Genomic DNA, 17,197 nt, shown 5'->3' on the forward strand with positions numbered 1-17,197 from the left:
TAGAAAGACAGGACACAAGGCAGGGGTGTCACGAAGTATAAAGAATGAGTCCTGCCAAGATTGGTTCCATGGGTTGTATGATAATACTGCAAAGTTGAGGAGAGCAAAGACGTAACTCTGAGAACTCCCACTGGTTTTCTGACCCATGATCACCTACCTGAGCAATCATGCCTTGTGCAACTTTTTCTGTACTCAGTATGCTCTTGTCTGTGTTCTGTTCTTTACCTACCAGGCTCTTTTCTACCTTAGGACTCTTGCATCTGCTAGGGTTTCTGCCTGGGACGTTCTTATGCTTCATGAGGAAACTATGTACTTTGGGAAACCTTATGCCTATGACTCAGTTTAATGACTACCTCTCTATAAAGGCCTTATCTGACTTCCCTTGTAATTTTCATCATTGTACACTGTTATCATCCATCACAGCACCTGGAAATTTGTATGCATGGGTGTATGAACGTGGATGCATTTTTTTCTTATATATCCGTATACTTTTTATATCCCCCAAAGAAATATGTGCTGTGAAAACAGAGACAATATCTTTTAAAAAAAAATATTTTAGGGACGCCTGGGTGGCTCAGTGGGTTAAGCCGCTGCCTTCGGCTCAGGTCATGATCTCGGGGTCCTGGGATCGAGTCCCGCATCGGGCTCTCTGCTCAGCGGGGAGCCTGCTTCCTCCTCTTTCTCGGCCTGCCTCTCTGCCTGCCTCTCTGCCTACTTGTGATCTCTCTCTGTCAAATAAATAAATAAAATCTTTAAAAAAAATATTTTATTTATTTATTTGACAGAGAGAGATCACAAGCAGGCAGAGAGGCAGCAGAAAGAGAGAGAGGAGGAAGCAGGCTCCCTGCTGAGTAGAAAGCCCAATGTGGTACTCGATCCCAGGACCCTGGGATCAGGACCCGAGCCAAAGGCAGAGGCTTAACACACTGAGCCACCCAGGCACCCCAACAGAGACAATTATCTTATCCACTCACCAATGTAGGTTGTATGATCTTAGATAAGTAACTTAAATTTTCTGAAACTTAATTGTTTGAATTATAAAATACAGCAATAGTAGCTATCTACCGTATAGGATCACTTAGAAGAAAAAATGAACATGAAATAGAACCCCAAGTACAACTTCCTGTTGCTTTTTGAAGAACTCCCAGAATAGCCCCACATTCAGAAATAAGGTACTAGACTATTCATATAGGATTTGGAAAGTGAGGTGATCCCAAACTGGTTTTGTCAGTCTTGGGAACGCTTTCCCCTCAACTTAAGTTTAAAGAGGTGGGCTTTCTGTGAGTTGTGAGTTGATTCAGAGCTTCTGACGTGTATTTCCTGAATTGGGAGGATCAAAAGTATGAATAGTTTCCTCCACCGGAACAGGAGCAGAGTGAAGGCTGGATGCTGCAATGGCGCAGAGCTCAAATTCTCGGAACAACAGGGACGCATCTCCCATGAACTAGAGTTGGGTCTAGAGGTGGAAAGCTGGTTGTAGAAGGACTTTATGTAAAAGAACTGTCTGTGTTTTGGTAGAGGTGTGGACTACTGGTCGCCCAGAGCTGAGAGAGAGAGTTAAATGTGGCCATCCAGGGGAAGTCCTGCTTCCATCCACAGACCAGAGTCCTGTGTGTGCCAACAGGAGCTCAGAGGAACCCCCAAACCCCCAGGAAGGAGAAAGCTCCAGAGAGTACAGCTTTGCCATCCTGAGGGTACTGAAACCAGGTTATAATTATATCGCAAAACGATGCCTTTTTCCCATGATTGCCTGTTCTGTTCCAGAAAGGTAAAGAAAAACACAGAAAACAAAGAGATGCAACAAGGAGGCAAATCATATGCCTTTCTTCATTCCAGAGTGCTCTGTCTCCATAAGGTGGTGCTGGGAAAGTGCAGTCATTTTAAATCAGGTCAGAGCTGGGAGATTTTATTTTATATTTAACTACATTAAAGATAGGGAATTGTTAGATTGGAGTAGATGTTCAATTATTATTATAAGTGACCTGCCTGAGATTGTATCAAAGGCCAGGGTGAATTTATCTTCAAAGGGGTTTGTGGGAGGGCAGAAGGAAAAAAAAATACCTTACTCAATCCAGTTCATTCAACAAATAAGGTACAAAAGTTTACAAAACAATTCACATAGCATCAGAGCTCAGTAAACGGTGAAGATCAAACATTGGGAACACAGCAGGCGCTTGAGATATATATTATTTCTCTGCGCTTTCTTTCCAATGAAAAATTCTTCCAAAAAACAGCATAAACTTTTGAATAATTTTGAAGCTCTTCCTTGAATTTTCTACAGAATATCTCACACCATAATAACTTTCCCTGAGTCCTTTACAGACTAAAAGCATAGATGGGGGTCAGTCTTTCCTCAATATGCCTTCGATGGAAGAGCAATAAGGTTCTGGGAAGCCTCCTCATTTAAATGCTCACATTCAAGAGAATGTAAATTTGCACCTAGTGTATTTGGCCACCATCTGACAGGAGACAGCAAATAGCCAAAGCGCAGCAAGAGGTCAGTGGCTTGGAGCCTTCTGTATATCAGAAAGGCTCCTTATACACACAATGACATGCCTGTCTGGCATTCTCAAACAGATCGTGGATGAAGTGGGAGACCACTTCATTCCTTTCCTGGGGAACTTTTTGCAGAGTTATCTGAAGTATTCGTATCTATAAATAAATTGCCTCATGTTTGCAAGCTTTTCCTTCTCTACCTTCCACCTCCCCTACCCCCACACCCTCCCCACCCCCGGCCTAGACTCTTAAAGGTGAAGAGGGCTTGGGGTGCCTGGGTGGCTCAGTTGGTTAAGTGACTGCCTTCGGCTCAGGTCATGATCCTGGAATCTTGGGATCAAGTCCCGCATCAGGCTCCCTGCTCAGCAGGGAGTCTGCTTCTCCCTCCGACACTCTCCCTCTCCATTTTCTTTCTTGCCTTCAAATAAATAAATAAAATCTTAAAAAAAAAAAAAAGGTGAAGAGGACTTAAGAGATGATCCAGTTGGAACTCTCCTCTAGAAAAGGATCCTTTTAGCCTCTTGCTGAACTCTTGAGTTAACAGAGCTCACTGTGGTGGTTGCAAGGCCCATGCTCTAGTGTCTGGGAGTTCACATTGCTCTCAAGACTTATTTTCATCAAGCCAAGATCTGCTACCCCATCATACTTACTCTCCCTGGTTCTGCCTTTTAGATGAACAGACTTTTTTTGTATTGCAATACTTCAGTATTTTTCTCAGTTTTCAGCAAACACTTGAACATTTTGTGAGAGCTGCTATTATAGATGTCTGGGGGGTATAGCAATGAGGAAAACAAAACTTTCTGTCCTCCTGGGGCTTATATTCCAGTATAAAGAAATGAATTGAATCTTGATGCAAGCTGGGTGGAGGTATATGGTATGAGGAAAAATAAAGCTCTGAATAAAGGAAGGGAAAAGCTATGTGAACATCATGGGGTAGAGTGTTCCAGGCAGAAAATGGAAGTGCAAAGGCCCTAGGAAGAAACGTGTTTGTAATTGTGCAGGAGCAGCAAGAAAGTCAGCAAGACTGAAGCCCTAAGGGGAAAGGGAAATTGAGAGATGAAGTCATAGGGGTAGCCAGAGGCATGTGGACTACTGTAAAGCCCTGGATTTAAGTGAGAAGTGAAGCTACCAGGTAGTATGAAGATGGTTGAATTAATACAATCTGAGTTTAAAAAAAAAATCACTCTGGCTGTTGAATGGAGAATAGATTGTAAAAGAGACAAAGTAGAAAAAGAGACTAGTTTGAATACTATTAGAATTGTCTGGGTAAGAGGTGATGGCTGTTTGGATTATCGCAGCAAGAGCAGAGTTGATAAAAAAAAGTGAAAAACTCAATTCAAGATTTATTTTAAGGATAGAGTTGACAGGGTTTGGTAATATATTTGGGTATAGGCAAGAAAGAAAAATCAAGGATGACTTCTTTCTTTTAAAAAATATTTTATGTATTTATTTGACACAGCAAGAGAGAGAGAACGAGAGAGAGAGCGCAGAAGTGAGAGAGGAGAGAGGAGAGAGCACAAGCAAGGGAAATGGCAGACAGAGGCAGAGAGAAAGGAAGAAGAAGCAGTCTTCCAGCTGAGCAGGGAGCCCACCGCGGGGCTGAATCCAGGACCACAGGATCATGACTTGAGCCAAAGGCAGACACTTAACTGACTGAGCCACCCAGACACCCCAATGATGACTTTTAATACATTTTTGTTCTAAGCAACTAGGTGTCATATATTTAATGAGCTAAGGAAGATTCCAGGAGGAGCTGGTTGTGAAAAGTAAAATTAAGAGTTACAATATATATATATGCTAACTTGAAATAACTATTAGATATATAGCATGAAGATAATGATATTAAATATAAAGTATAGGGATGGAAATTAAAACCATAGGACCAGATGAGACTATGTAGGAGGAGAGGTAGCTAGAGAAATAAGGAGGTGCCAACACTGAGTCTTAGGGAATTCTAGGCTTTGAGGTGATAGAAAGATGTTTGAAAACCTCTATAATTTCCTTTCCTAAATTTACATTCTCATATATCTTAACATATTAAATTTTGAGAGCAAGTTACTGAAAAACCAAAGTGGCTGTTTCCTCATAATATATCTGATCTCCTCCATGAAAATGAATTGATAGTATTAGGACTTGAGAAACAAGGCAGAAAAAAATAAGGCAGAAGCCTCAAATTGTTTTTTAAAACATTGTCTAATGGATCAAATGCTCCATTCTAACAAATGTCCTATCAGATCATGTCACTGGTATTAACTCAAAGGCATCCTGAATACAAAAAGTAGGAGCATGTGGAGAAAGGGGAACCCTCTTACACTGTTGGTGGGAATGCAAGTTGGTGCAGCCTCTTTGGAGAACAGTGTGGAGATTCCTCAAGAAATTGAAAATAGAGCTTCCCTATGACCCTGCCATTGCACTCCTGGGTATTTACCTCAAGGATACAGATGTCGTGAAAAGAAGGGCCATCTGTACCCCAATGTTTATAGCAGCAATGGCCACGGTCGCCAAACTATGGAAAGAACCAAGATGCCCTTCAACGGACGAATGAATAAGGAAGATGTGGTCCATATACACTATGGAGTATTATGCCTCCATCAGAAAGGACGAATACCCAACTTTTGTAGCAACATGGACGGGACTGGAAGAGATTATGCTGAGTGAAATAAGTCAAGCAGAGAGTCAATTATCATATGGTTTCACTTATTTGTGGAGCGTAACAAATATCATGGAGGACAAGGAGTGTTAGAGAGGAGAAGGGAGTTGGGGTAAATTGGAAGGGGAGGTGAATCACGAGAGACTATGGACTCTGAAAAACAATCTGAGGGGTTTGAAGTGGCGGGGGGTGGGAGGTTGGGGTACCAGGTGGTGGGTACTATAGAGGGCACGGATTTCATGGAGCACTGGGTGTGGTGCAAAAATAATGAATACTGTTTTTCTGAAAATAAATAAATTGAAAAAAAAAAGAATAAAAAAAAAGTAGGAGCAGAGCTGAAGCTTTTCACAATTAACTATTCCATTTTTTTTCCTGGCACTTTTTTTTTTTTTAAGGTTTTTAAAAATTTATTTGACAGAGATCACAAGTAGGCAGAGAGGAAGTCAGAGAGAGAGGAGGAAGTTGGGGCTCCCTGCTGAGCAGGGAGCCTGATGCGGGACTTGATCCCAAGATTCCAGGATCACCACCTGAGCCAAAAGCAGAGACTTTAACCCACTGAGCCATCCAGGCGCCCATTCCAGGCACTATTCTTAACAGTTATGTTTTATTCCTGAGAAATTGTATTGAATTTATAGCTAACATTGTAAATATCTAATAATCATCTCAATGATTTCTGGAATTGGGAGGGAGACAAACCATAAGTGACTCTTAATCTCACAAAACAAACTGAGGGTTGCTGGGGGGAGTTGGGAAAAGGGGGGTGGGGTTATGGACATTGGGAAGGGTATGTGCTATGGTGAGTGCTGTGAAGTGTGTAAACCTGGCGATTCACAGACGTGTATCCCTGGGGATAAAAATATATTATATGTTTATAAAAAATAAAACATTAAAACAATTAAAAAAAAAAGAAAACCTAAAGAGTTTTCTTAAGAAAAGTTTCAAGACAAAGTTCCAGGTAAAACTTTTAAAGGTTGTGATTTACATATTGAGCAACTCCAGCAACTAAGTTAATGAGCAAAGTAACCAGGCACGACTCCCCCCATTGATTGGGTCAGGGTGCCTTCTATGAAAGAATGGAGACTAATTTCCAAGCACTGAAGGAGCGATTTAGAAGGGAGCAATTCAATTTCATCAAACAGTTGGTGAGCTGCCAAACACTCAACTGTCAAATTTGGTTTCCAAGCTCTCATGCAAAGTATAACCCTTCTGAAGTTTGACCTAATGATCACCACCAATCTTTCTGGACCATCTGAAATGCCTGTTGCCAGTAACAACCCAGGGTAGAAATGTGTATGACAGATAATCAAGCAAATGAATACACTACTGTGCTATTTAGAGCAGCGAAGAAATCCACGTGATGATAGACCTAGAAGACTCTTTTATTAGTTAATGTAGATGCAGAGTCTCAGAGAGTTAGCTTAAGCATAGAGAAAAGGCTTCTAAAAACAAAGCGCCTTTTGTTCTAACATTTATATTCTTAAAGAAGAACCACACGCTGCTTCAATTCACCAGAAAATCAAATGCAAACACCTAGGAAAGAATAGAGTATCAAAGAAAAAAGACAGTTGATGTTTCCGAAGATGAGATCCATCCAAAAAAAAAAAAAAAGAAGTCTAGTTTCTTTTTAGGAGAGAAGAGTAGGCCTGACAGGGAAAACAATAGTTTTGATCCACCTTGGCTCAAGTGAGACTCTTAAGACTGTTCAGAGAGCATACTGATTTCAGTGTGCAAAACCATAGTTCAAGATATTTCTGATGGAAGGATTGTATTGTTCAAGGCGTAAGTAATTATAATTGAAGGAGAGAGAAATGTCTTACTTATTTCTATATTCTGTGGTGCATGTGAAAGATAATAGACTAGATGTCTGTTGAATGAATGAAGCTACTCCATTCAGCATTTCTCTTCCTAATCAAATGTCTTTCAATACCAAGTGGTATTTCTTTCCCTTTCTTTATGTATTTTGAATGTTTGTAGTGTTTTTTTTTTTTTTTTAATTCCAGGGTACTTAACATACAATGTTATATTCATTTCAGGTGTACAATACAGTGACTTAATAACTCTATATATTACTCAGTGCTCATCAAACTATGTACTCTTTAATACTCTTTACCTATTTCATCCCTCCCTTCCACCCACCTCCCCTCTGGTAACCATCTGTTTGTTCTCTATAGTTAGGAATCTGTTTTTTGATTTGTCTCCTTGTTTGTTCTTTGCTTATTTTGTTTCTTGAATTCCACATATGAATGAAATCAGATGGTATTTGTCTTTCTCAGACTGGCTTATGTTGCTTAGCATTATATTGTCTAGGTCCATCCATGTCATTATAAATGACAATATTCATTCTTTTTTATGGCTGAATATCATTCTCTCTATATACATATATTCCCCGCATCTTCCTTTTTTTCAAGATTTTATTTATTTATTTGAGAGAGAGATTGAGAGAGAGAGAGCACAACCGGGAGTGGGGAGGAGCGGAAAGAGAGGCACAGGGAAATTCCCTATTGAGCAGAGAGCCGGAGTGGGGCTCAATTCCAGGCCCCCAGGGTCAATGATGTAAGCCGAAGGCAGATGCTTAACCAACGGTGCCACTCAGGCGCCCCTCACCACGTCTTTATTCATTCATCTATCAGTGGATACTTAGGTTGCTTCTGTATCATGGCTATTGTAAATAACATTGCTATAACAAGGGGTACATGGAAATCTTTAGAATTTTTTTTTTAAATTCTTTGGGTAAATGCCCAATAGTGCAAATACTGGATCATAAGGTAGTTCCATTTTTAATTTTTTGAGGAAACGCCATACTATCTTCCACAGTGGCTATACCAGTTTCATTCCCACCAGCAGTGTACAAAGTTTCCTATTTCTCCACATCCTCAGCAACACCTGTTGTTTCTCGTGTTTTTGATTTTAGTCATTGTGACATTTAGACATTCTGTGAGATGATATCTCTTTGGAGCTTTGATTGGCATTTCCCTGATGATGAGTGATATTGAGCATCTTTTCATGTGTCTGCTGGCCATCTGTATTTCTTCTTTGAAGAAATGTCTGTCCATGTCCTCTGCCCATTTTTTAAATTGCATTATTTGTTTTTGGAGGGTTGAGCTGTATCACTTCTTTACATATTTTGGATACTAACGTTTTATCATGTATCTCACTCACAAATATCTTCTCTCATTCAGTAGGATGATTTTTAATTTTGTTGGTTTGTTTTCCTTTGCTGTGCAGAAGCTTTTTATTTTGATGTAATCCCAATAGTTTATTTTTGCTTTTGTTTTCCTTGTCTCAGGAGACATATCTAGAAAGATTTTATGACCAATGTCAGAGAAATTACTGTTTGTGCTCTCTTAAATTTATATGGTTTCAGGTTTTAGATTCTTATTCTATTTGGGGCTTATTTTTGTGTATGGCGTAACTTGTGTGGTCTAGTTTTATTCTTTTTCATGTAGCTGTTCAGTTTTCTCAACATCATTTGTTGAAGAGACTGTTTTTGTCTCATTGCATATTCTTGCATCCTTTGTTGAAGATTAACTGACCATAGAATTGTGGGTTTATTTCTGGGCTTTCTATTCTGTTCTATTGATCTATGTGTTTATTTTTGTGACAGTACCACATTGTTTTGATTACTACAGCTTTGTGATATAGCCCGAAGGCTGAAATTGTGATACCTCCAGATTTGTTTTTCTTTTTTCAAGATTAGTTCAGCGATTTGAGGTCTTTGTGGTTTCATACAAATTTTGATAGTTTGCTCTAGTTCTGTGAAAAATGATGTTGGTGTTTCGACAGGGATTGCATTAAATCTGTAGATGGCTTTGGATAGTATAGACATTTTAACAATATTTGTTCTTCCAATCCATGAACATGGAATTTCTTTCTATTCCTTTGTGTTGTCTTTAATTTCTTTCATCAGGTTTTATAGTTTTCAGAGAACAGGTCTTTCACTTCTTTGGTTAAGTTTATTCCTAGGTATTTTATTCATTTTGGTGCAATTGTAAATGAGATTTCTTTCTTAACTTCTCTTTTGGTTGCTTCATTACTAGTGTATAGAAATGCTATGGATACACTGTTTTTGTATCCTGTAAATTTATTGAATTCACTTAGCAGTTCCAATAGTTTCCTGGTAGAGTCTTTAGAGTTTTCAGTAGATAGTATTATGTCATTTGCAAATAGTGAAAGTTGTATTTCTTCCTTACTAATTTGGATATACCTTTTATTCCTTTCTCATATATGATTGCTGTGGGTAGGACTTCCAGTCCTATGCTAAATAAAAGTGGTGACATCCTTATCTTGTTCCTGATCTTAAGGGAAAGACTCTCAATTTTCCCCACATTAAGTGAGATATTTGTTGTAGGTTTTTCTTATAAGCCTTTCTTATATTGAGGTATGTTCCCTCTAAACCTCCTTTGTTGAGGGTTTCTATCAAGAATGGATATTGTACTTTGTCAAATGCTTTTTCTGAATTCTTGGCGATCCTATGATTTTTATCCTAAGGTATCATGTTGATTGATTTGCAAATATTGAACTACCTTGCATCCCTGGAATAAATCCTACTTGATTGTGGGATTAAAAAAAAATGTATTGTTGGATTCAGTTTGCTAATACTTTTTTGAGGATTTTTGCATCTTATGGTTCCTGGTGCTATAGTAAATGGAATTGATTCTCTAATTTCCCTTTCTGTGTTTTCATTGTTAGTGTATAAGAAAGCAACTGATTTCTTTCTGTACATTGACTTTGTATCCTGCAACATTACTGAATTGCTGTATGAGTTCTATTAGTTTGGAGGTGGAGACTTTTGGGTTTTCCATATAGAGTATCAAGTCATCTGCGAAGAGAGAGAGTTTGACTTCTTCATTGCCAATTTGGATACCTTTTATTTATCTTTGTTGTCTGATTGCTGTTGCTAGGACTTCTAATACTATGTTGAATAAGAGTGGTAAGAGTGGGTATCCTGTTCATGTTCCGATCTCAATGGGAAGGCTGTGAGCTTTTGTCCATTGAGGATGATATTTGCTGTGGGTTTTTCATAGATAGATTTTATGAAGTTCAGGAATTTTCCCTCTATCCCTATACTTTGAAGCGTTTTGATCAGGAAGGGATGCTAGATTTTATCAAATGTTTTTTCTGCATCAATTGAGAGGACCATGTGGTTCTTCTCTCTTCTCTTATTGATTTGTTCTATCACATGGATTGATTTGCGAATGTTGAACCATCCTTGAAACCCAGGGATGAATCCCATCTGGTCATGGTAGATAATCTTTTTAATATGCTGTTGAATTCTATTTGCTAGGATCTTGTTGAGAATCTTAGCATCCATATTCATCAGTGATATTGGTCTGAAATTATCCTTTTTGGTGGGGTCTTTGCCTGGTTTGGGGATCAGGGTAATGCTGGCTTCATAAAAAGAGTCTAGAAGTTTTCCTTCTGCTTCAGTTTTTTGAAACAGCTTCAGGAGAATAGGTGTTATTTCTTCTTTGAAAGTTTGGTAGAATTCCCCAGGGAATCTGTCAAGTCCTGGGCTCTTGTTTTTCGGGAAGTTTTTGATCACTGCTTCAATCTTGTTACTAGATATTCAGGTTGTCAATTTCTTCCTGGTTCAATTTTGGAAGTTTATAGTTTACCAGAATGCATCCATTTCATTTAGGTTGCTTAACTTATTGACATACAACTGTTGATAATAATTTCTGATGATTGTTTCTATTTCCTTGGTTTTCGTTGTGATCTCTCCCTTTTCATTCATAATTTTATTAATTTGGGCCTTCTCTCTTTTCTTTTGGATTAGTTTGGCCAATGGTTTATCGATCTTATTGATTCTTTCAAAAAACCAGCTTCTAGTTTCATTAATGTATTCTACTGTATCTCTAGTTTCTATCTCATTGATCTCTGCTCTAATCTTATTTCCCCTCTTGTGTGTGGCATTGGCTTAATTTGTTGTTGATTCTCCAGTTCTTTAAGGTGTAGAGACATCTATATTCATCACAGATATTGGCCTAAAATTCCCTTTTTTGTGTATGTGTTTATCTGGTTTAAAATCAGGGTAATGCTGCCTCATAGAATGAATTTGGAAGTTTTCCTTCTTGTTCTTTTGGACAAGTTTGAAATAATGGGTATTATCTTCAAATGTTTGGTAGAATTCACCTGTGAATCTATCTGATCCTAGAGTATTATTTGTTGGGAGGTTTTTTTTTTGATTACCGATTCAATCTCTTTGCCAGTAATCAGTCTGTCCAAATTTTCTATTGCTCCCTGATTGGAAGTTTTGGTAGGTTGTGAATTTCTAGAAATTTATTCATTTCTTCTAGCTTATCCACTTTGCTGTCATATGATTTGTCATAATATTCTACAACCCTTCATATTTCTGTGATGTCCATTGTTATTTCTCTTCTTTTGTTCTGATTCAGTTTATTTGAGTCCTCTCTTACCTTTTTTCTCTTTTTGTGAGTTTGGCTAGAGGTTTATTGATTTTATTGATCTTTTCAAAGAATCAGCTCCAGGTTTCATTGTGTTTGTCTGTTTGTTTAGTGTCTATACCATTTATTTCTGCTCTAATCTTTATCATTTCCTTTCTTCTACTAGATTTGGGTTTTGTTTTTCTTTTTTCTAGCTGTAAGTTTAGGTTGTCTGAAATTTTCCTGCTTCATGAGGTAGACCTTCAATTGCTATAAACTTCTCTCTTAGAACTGCTTTTGCAACTCCAAAGATTTTGGTTCATTGTGTTTTCATTTTCATTTGTTTCCATGTACTTTTTGATTTCCTGGTTTACCCATTCATTGTTTAGTAGATGTTATTTAACCTCCATGTATTTGTAGTCTTCCTTTTTTTTTTTTTTTTTGCCCTGGTGGTTGATTTCCAGTTTCATTACATTTGGTCAAAAAAGATGCGAGGAATGACTTCTGTCTTTATAATTTCCTGAGACTTGTTTTATGGCCTAACATGTGATCTATTTTGGAGAAAGTTCCATGTGTACTTGAAAAGAATGTATATCCTGCTGTTTTGGGATGGGATGTTCTGAATATATCTATTAAATCCATCTGGCCCACGGTGTCACTTGAAGCTACTGTTTCCTTGATTTTCTGTCTGTTGATGTAAGTGGGGTGTTAAAATCCCCCACTATCATTTTATTACTATTGATTAGTTCCTTTATATTTGTTATTAACTATTTTATGTATTTGGGTGTGCCCACATTGGGTGTGTAAATATTTATAATTGTTATGTCTTCTTGCTGGATTGCCCCGTTAATGATTATATAATGTCTTTATTTTTCTTCTTTGTCTCTCTTATTACAGTCTTTGTTTTAAAGTCAATTTTATCTGGGGTGCCTGGGTGGCTCAGTTGGTTAAGCATCTGAGTCCTGATTTTGGCTCAGGTCATGATCTCAGGGTTGTGGGATTGAGTCCCATGTTGGGATCCACGTTCAGCCAGAAGTCTGCTTCTCTCCCTCTCTGTCCCTATGTCTTTTGATTAGAGCATTTGGACTATTTATATTCAAAGTAATTATTGATAGGTATGTATTTATTGCCATTTTTAAATGTTGTATTTGTTTTTGTGGATCTTCTCTGTTCCCTTCTTCCCCTCTCTTTTCTCTCTCCAGGGGTTGGCTTTCTCAAGTGATATACTTGGATTCCTTTCTCTTTATTTTTTGCATATCTTTTATCATTTTTTGATAGCAGTTACTATTAGGTTTATATATAACATCTGCATATAGCAGCCCATCTTAAGTTTGAATCCATTCTTCTCTCCTCCCCATGTTTTAGGTATATAGTGTCATACTTTATGCTTTCCGTTTTATAAATGATAATGCTATTTCTTATGAGTGATTATCATTTCATTATACATAATGCTATACTTTTTATAACCAGAAAATAAATAAGCACTTAAAAATAAAACCTGAATTCTATATTGTTGGTATTAATATTGCCTAGCCTATTTCCCTTTGTGTATCTGCTCATCCTTCCATTTCTAAACTTTGTTTTTCCTTAAAAAATACTTTTGTTATTTTAAGATGCATAATATATGTACATAATAGAAAGTCCAAAAGGTACAAAGAGTATATAGTTAAAAAGTACATTTTCCTCTCACACAGTTTCTCTGTTGAGGCAACCACTATTACCAGTTATATTTCTAAATATCTTCTATGTATATACTAACAGGTTGTTTATATTCATTTTTCTTTTGAACTTATGATAAAACTTTATGTATACTGTATGCACTGTATGTAGCTTACCAACATATATGGGATTTTGTTCCTTAAGGGTACATACAGAGCTCCTCATTTTTTTAACAGGTAATTGGTATCATATTACAGAGATGTACTATAATTTTAGCCATTCCTTTGTCATTTGGGTCATTTGTATTTTTTGATACTAGAGCCATTGTTGCAAGTAACTTTATTTCACACATACACAAGTTCATTTATAGGGTGAATTTCTAGAAGTAGAATCACTAAGCAAAACACCAAATGGTTTGGGCATTTAAAAAGCTGGAGGGATTTTAAAATTGTTTTTTAAGATAATGAAGCAGTGTATACTCTGCAGCAATGTGTGAATCAGCTTCTTTCTCCACACCTGTCAATACAGTGCATCAACACAGCTTTTGAATGTAGACAGTTTGACAGATGAAAAGTGGCATCTTATACTTTAATTTACAGTTTTTTCTTTAGGAGTAGGTTTGACAATATTACAGAGTATGATAGCTTTATTGGGAATACTTTCTGCAATGTATGGCTTTCTATTTTTCTCTTTTAATTAACAAAGGTTACTAATTTTACTCCAGTTCCGTTTACACATCTCTACCTATATAGGTCTATGTTTTCATTTTTAAGTATAAAAATTTGATTGAGTGACAACTTATTTGGGATTAGGTTATGAAATAGGGATACAATTTAATTAATTAACTAATTAATTGATTAATTTAAAGATAGATGCAGGTTTTCGAATATGACTTAGTAAACAATCTCTCTTCCCTTCTTCATTCAAAATGCCACCTTTGTCATATATGAAACTTCTCGATGTTCATTATCTATTTTTGGTCTTTTATTTTGATATATATTTCCAATTATTAATTATTACAGCTTTATAATATGTTTAGTATCTGCCTGGCCTGGACATACCTCATTTTTTTTTTTCTGAATTTTCTTCACTATTCTTGCTGATTGATTTTTCCATATAAACTGGTTCAAATTTTTTTCATTAGTATTTTTGCTTTAAATTTTTAGTATAAAAGTTAAAATTGACATATTTAATGCTGCATCTTCCTTTTCAATGATGTATATTGGTGTTCTCTTCTTATATATTCCCTAGTAACATTTTAAAGCTATCTTTATATAAATCTTATGTTTATCAAAAAGCTTATTCTTAAGTGTTTACCATTTTTGTTGCTATTGTAAATGGTATATTTTCTTTCACTAGATCTTTTAATTGGTTACTGTGTTTATATACATGGATACATTGCAGATTGATTTCTGTACATTAGTTTTATGCATAGCTACCTTACTCAATTCTTTTATTGTTTTAAATATTTTTTGGATGATTTTCTTTGGTTTATCATCACAAATAAGAGTATTTTTTCACTTTTCAATTCATAAGCAAATTTATGTCTAGAACAATGTAAACAATAACTGTGATAGTGTATTTTAGAAAGTCTGCATGGCTGACGATACATTTTTTGAACCCTTGCCTTGTCTCAACACCCTGGGCCACCAGCTCTTTTTCTCAAAACTCTGCAGTGCTTGTTGGATATAGCTTTAGAATATTCCTTTCTCCTTTTGTTTATTTTTTAAACCTTGTGCTCAGTATGACTATTTCAAGTTTTGCTCTTTCTCATTAACTTCAATGACATCTTTTTTTTCCTTACTGTTTACACTATACTCATGAGTTCTATAAAGATGCTTTTAAGCCCTTTATTGGATTCCTCAGGTCTGTAATTTTTCTTTGCAGCTCAGTCCGTAGTTTTATAATTTTGTCTTTCAGCACTTACTTTATTGGATTTACTTATTTACTTATTTATTTTTAAGATTTTACTTATTTATTTGACACAGGAAGAGATCACAAGTAGGCAGAGAGGCAGGTAGAGAGAGAGGGGAAGCAGTCTCCCTGCTGAGCAGAGAGCCCGATGCAGGGATCTATCCCCAGGACCCTGAGACCATGACCTGAGCCGAAGGCAGAGGCTTAACACACTGAGCCTCCCAGCTGCCCCACTTTATTGAATTTATTTTCTTAAGTTCTTCTGTAGCATGAATCATGAATAATTTCTTTCTGCTCCTTGAATTAGAGTTTTAGCTATTTGTCTTATTTCTTTCTTCCTTTTGTTTGCAGGTTATGAAGACCAAGATCGCCTAGGGGAAATAGCATGAGTTCTGGAGCCAGAAAATTCTATCCTGTCTCTGTCACTATTTGTGTATTTTCTGGCAAGATATTGAATCTAATATCTGCATATATAATAACACTAGAATTCTTACAGGGATGATAAGAGATATATAGATGTAGCTACATATACAACACTTAGAACATATGTAAATACTATCTATATGTAAGTGCCTAACATACAGTAAGTGCTTACTAAATTAGATTTTAATGAGGATGCTTCTTTTTCATTTTGATTGTGGTATATTTGGAGTTATTAAAATGTTTCCATCCTGCTTATGATTGGACAATTCAATCAGATGTTCTTTGCTCCTAAAAAGTATATATGCCCACTTTACTCTTTTTATTTACATCTCTAAACATTTTTTTTTCCTTCTGAGTCACAGTGGTGGTGGTGGGGTCTAGATATTCTGTGTTCTAATCACTTTGGCACATGAGGCAAAAACTGGGGAAGGAATTTGGGGAGAGCTCAGTAGAGGCTGTAGTCAACAGTGCCATTTTTCTTAGAACACTCAAATTCTGCTGTCTTTGAGATTCTTGTCCTAGACCAAGGCACATCTACTTGGGTCATTTCTCTAATTCAGGGTGTTGTTTCAGAACCTTAACTTCCATCAGAGAATATCGCCATTACTGCTCAATTCCCCCACTTTAGATTCTCCCAACAGCAAGTTTCAAGTGTCAACTACTCTTTGAAAAAAGATAGCCTGCCAGCTCAGTGTACTCTACTCTAGATTTACCTGAAACTATGAGAAGTCTCAGGATTTTGTCAGTTACCAACTGAATTTCAGGAAGGGAATGGGAATCTGAGCCTTCCTAAGCCTATCTACAACTCTTTCTGTCCTTCTGTCCTTTCTGTCCTTTAAGAGTACAATATTAAGTTGGGCTTCATTCCTTTTTTATCACTATTTTTAATGAATTTTTTTAGATTTTATTTTATTTCTTTTCAGTGTTCCAGAATTCATTGTTTATGCATCACACCCAGTGCTCCATGCAATATATCACTATTAGAAAAAAATTTTGATGTTGTTATCAGTCATTTCCCTTATGGATTATTCATTTTGTGTTATTGGAGGAGAGAATTTCTGTGAGCAGATAAGATTACTCTGTCCTTATAACCTGGAAACTATTTCTTTAAGGAATACATATAATATGCTTCATGGGAAACTTTGCCTATAGACACTATTATTATTATTATTTTGAAGTATAATTAACATCAGTTTTATATTAGTTTCAGGTGTATAATATGACTCAAAATAATAGGCATTCTTTTTATCTTTGTTATTTTTTTGCTCAATCTTTTCTTATATCTGTGGGATTCACTTTCATATCTATGTTAACTGGGCAATGTATCCCTGACCAATTCCATCCTGTTTCTAATTATTCTATCATCTGTCTGCCTTTAGGTCACTTGTAACGGACACAAATGAGTAAAGGATGGCTAATATGAGGAATGGTTAAATTACTATCAAGAATGATACCAGTAGGTCTGGATGCTAGGCTCAGTTTAATAGTCCTATATTTAATGGAGATAAGAAGAAATTTATAAATGGACATCAAAAATCAATTGTTGTAAGACAGAATGTAATATATATAAAAGCCAGTAGTTCGGGACGCCTGGGTGGCTCAGTTGGTTGGACGACTGCCTTCGGCTCAGGTCATGATCCTGGAGTCCCGGGATCGAGTCCCGCATCAGGCT

The 17,197-nt window shown here is 36.7% G+C and overlaps 1 protein-coding gene across 18 annotated transcripts in view; it reads right to left on the minus strand.

Moving 5' to 3' along the window:
* The window catches only part of DLG2 (discs large MAGUK scaffold protein 2), a 1,545,411-nt gene that overhangs the window by 510,958 nt on the left and 1,017,256 nt on the right, over nucleotides 1-17,197 (minus strand). The window lies entirely within an intron of this gene.

Source organism: Mustela putorius, unplaced genomic scaffold (assembly GCF_011764305.1).
Source record: "Mustela putorius furo isolate JIRA1106 unplaced genomic scaffold, ASM1176430v1.1 tig00003987_pilon_pilon_pilon, whole genome shotgun sequence".
Classification (NCBI taxonomy): domain Eukaryota; kingdom Metazoa; phylum Chordata; class Mammalia; order Carnivora; family Mustelidae; genus Mustela; species Mustela putorius.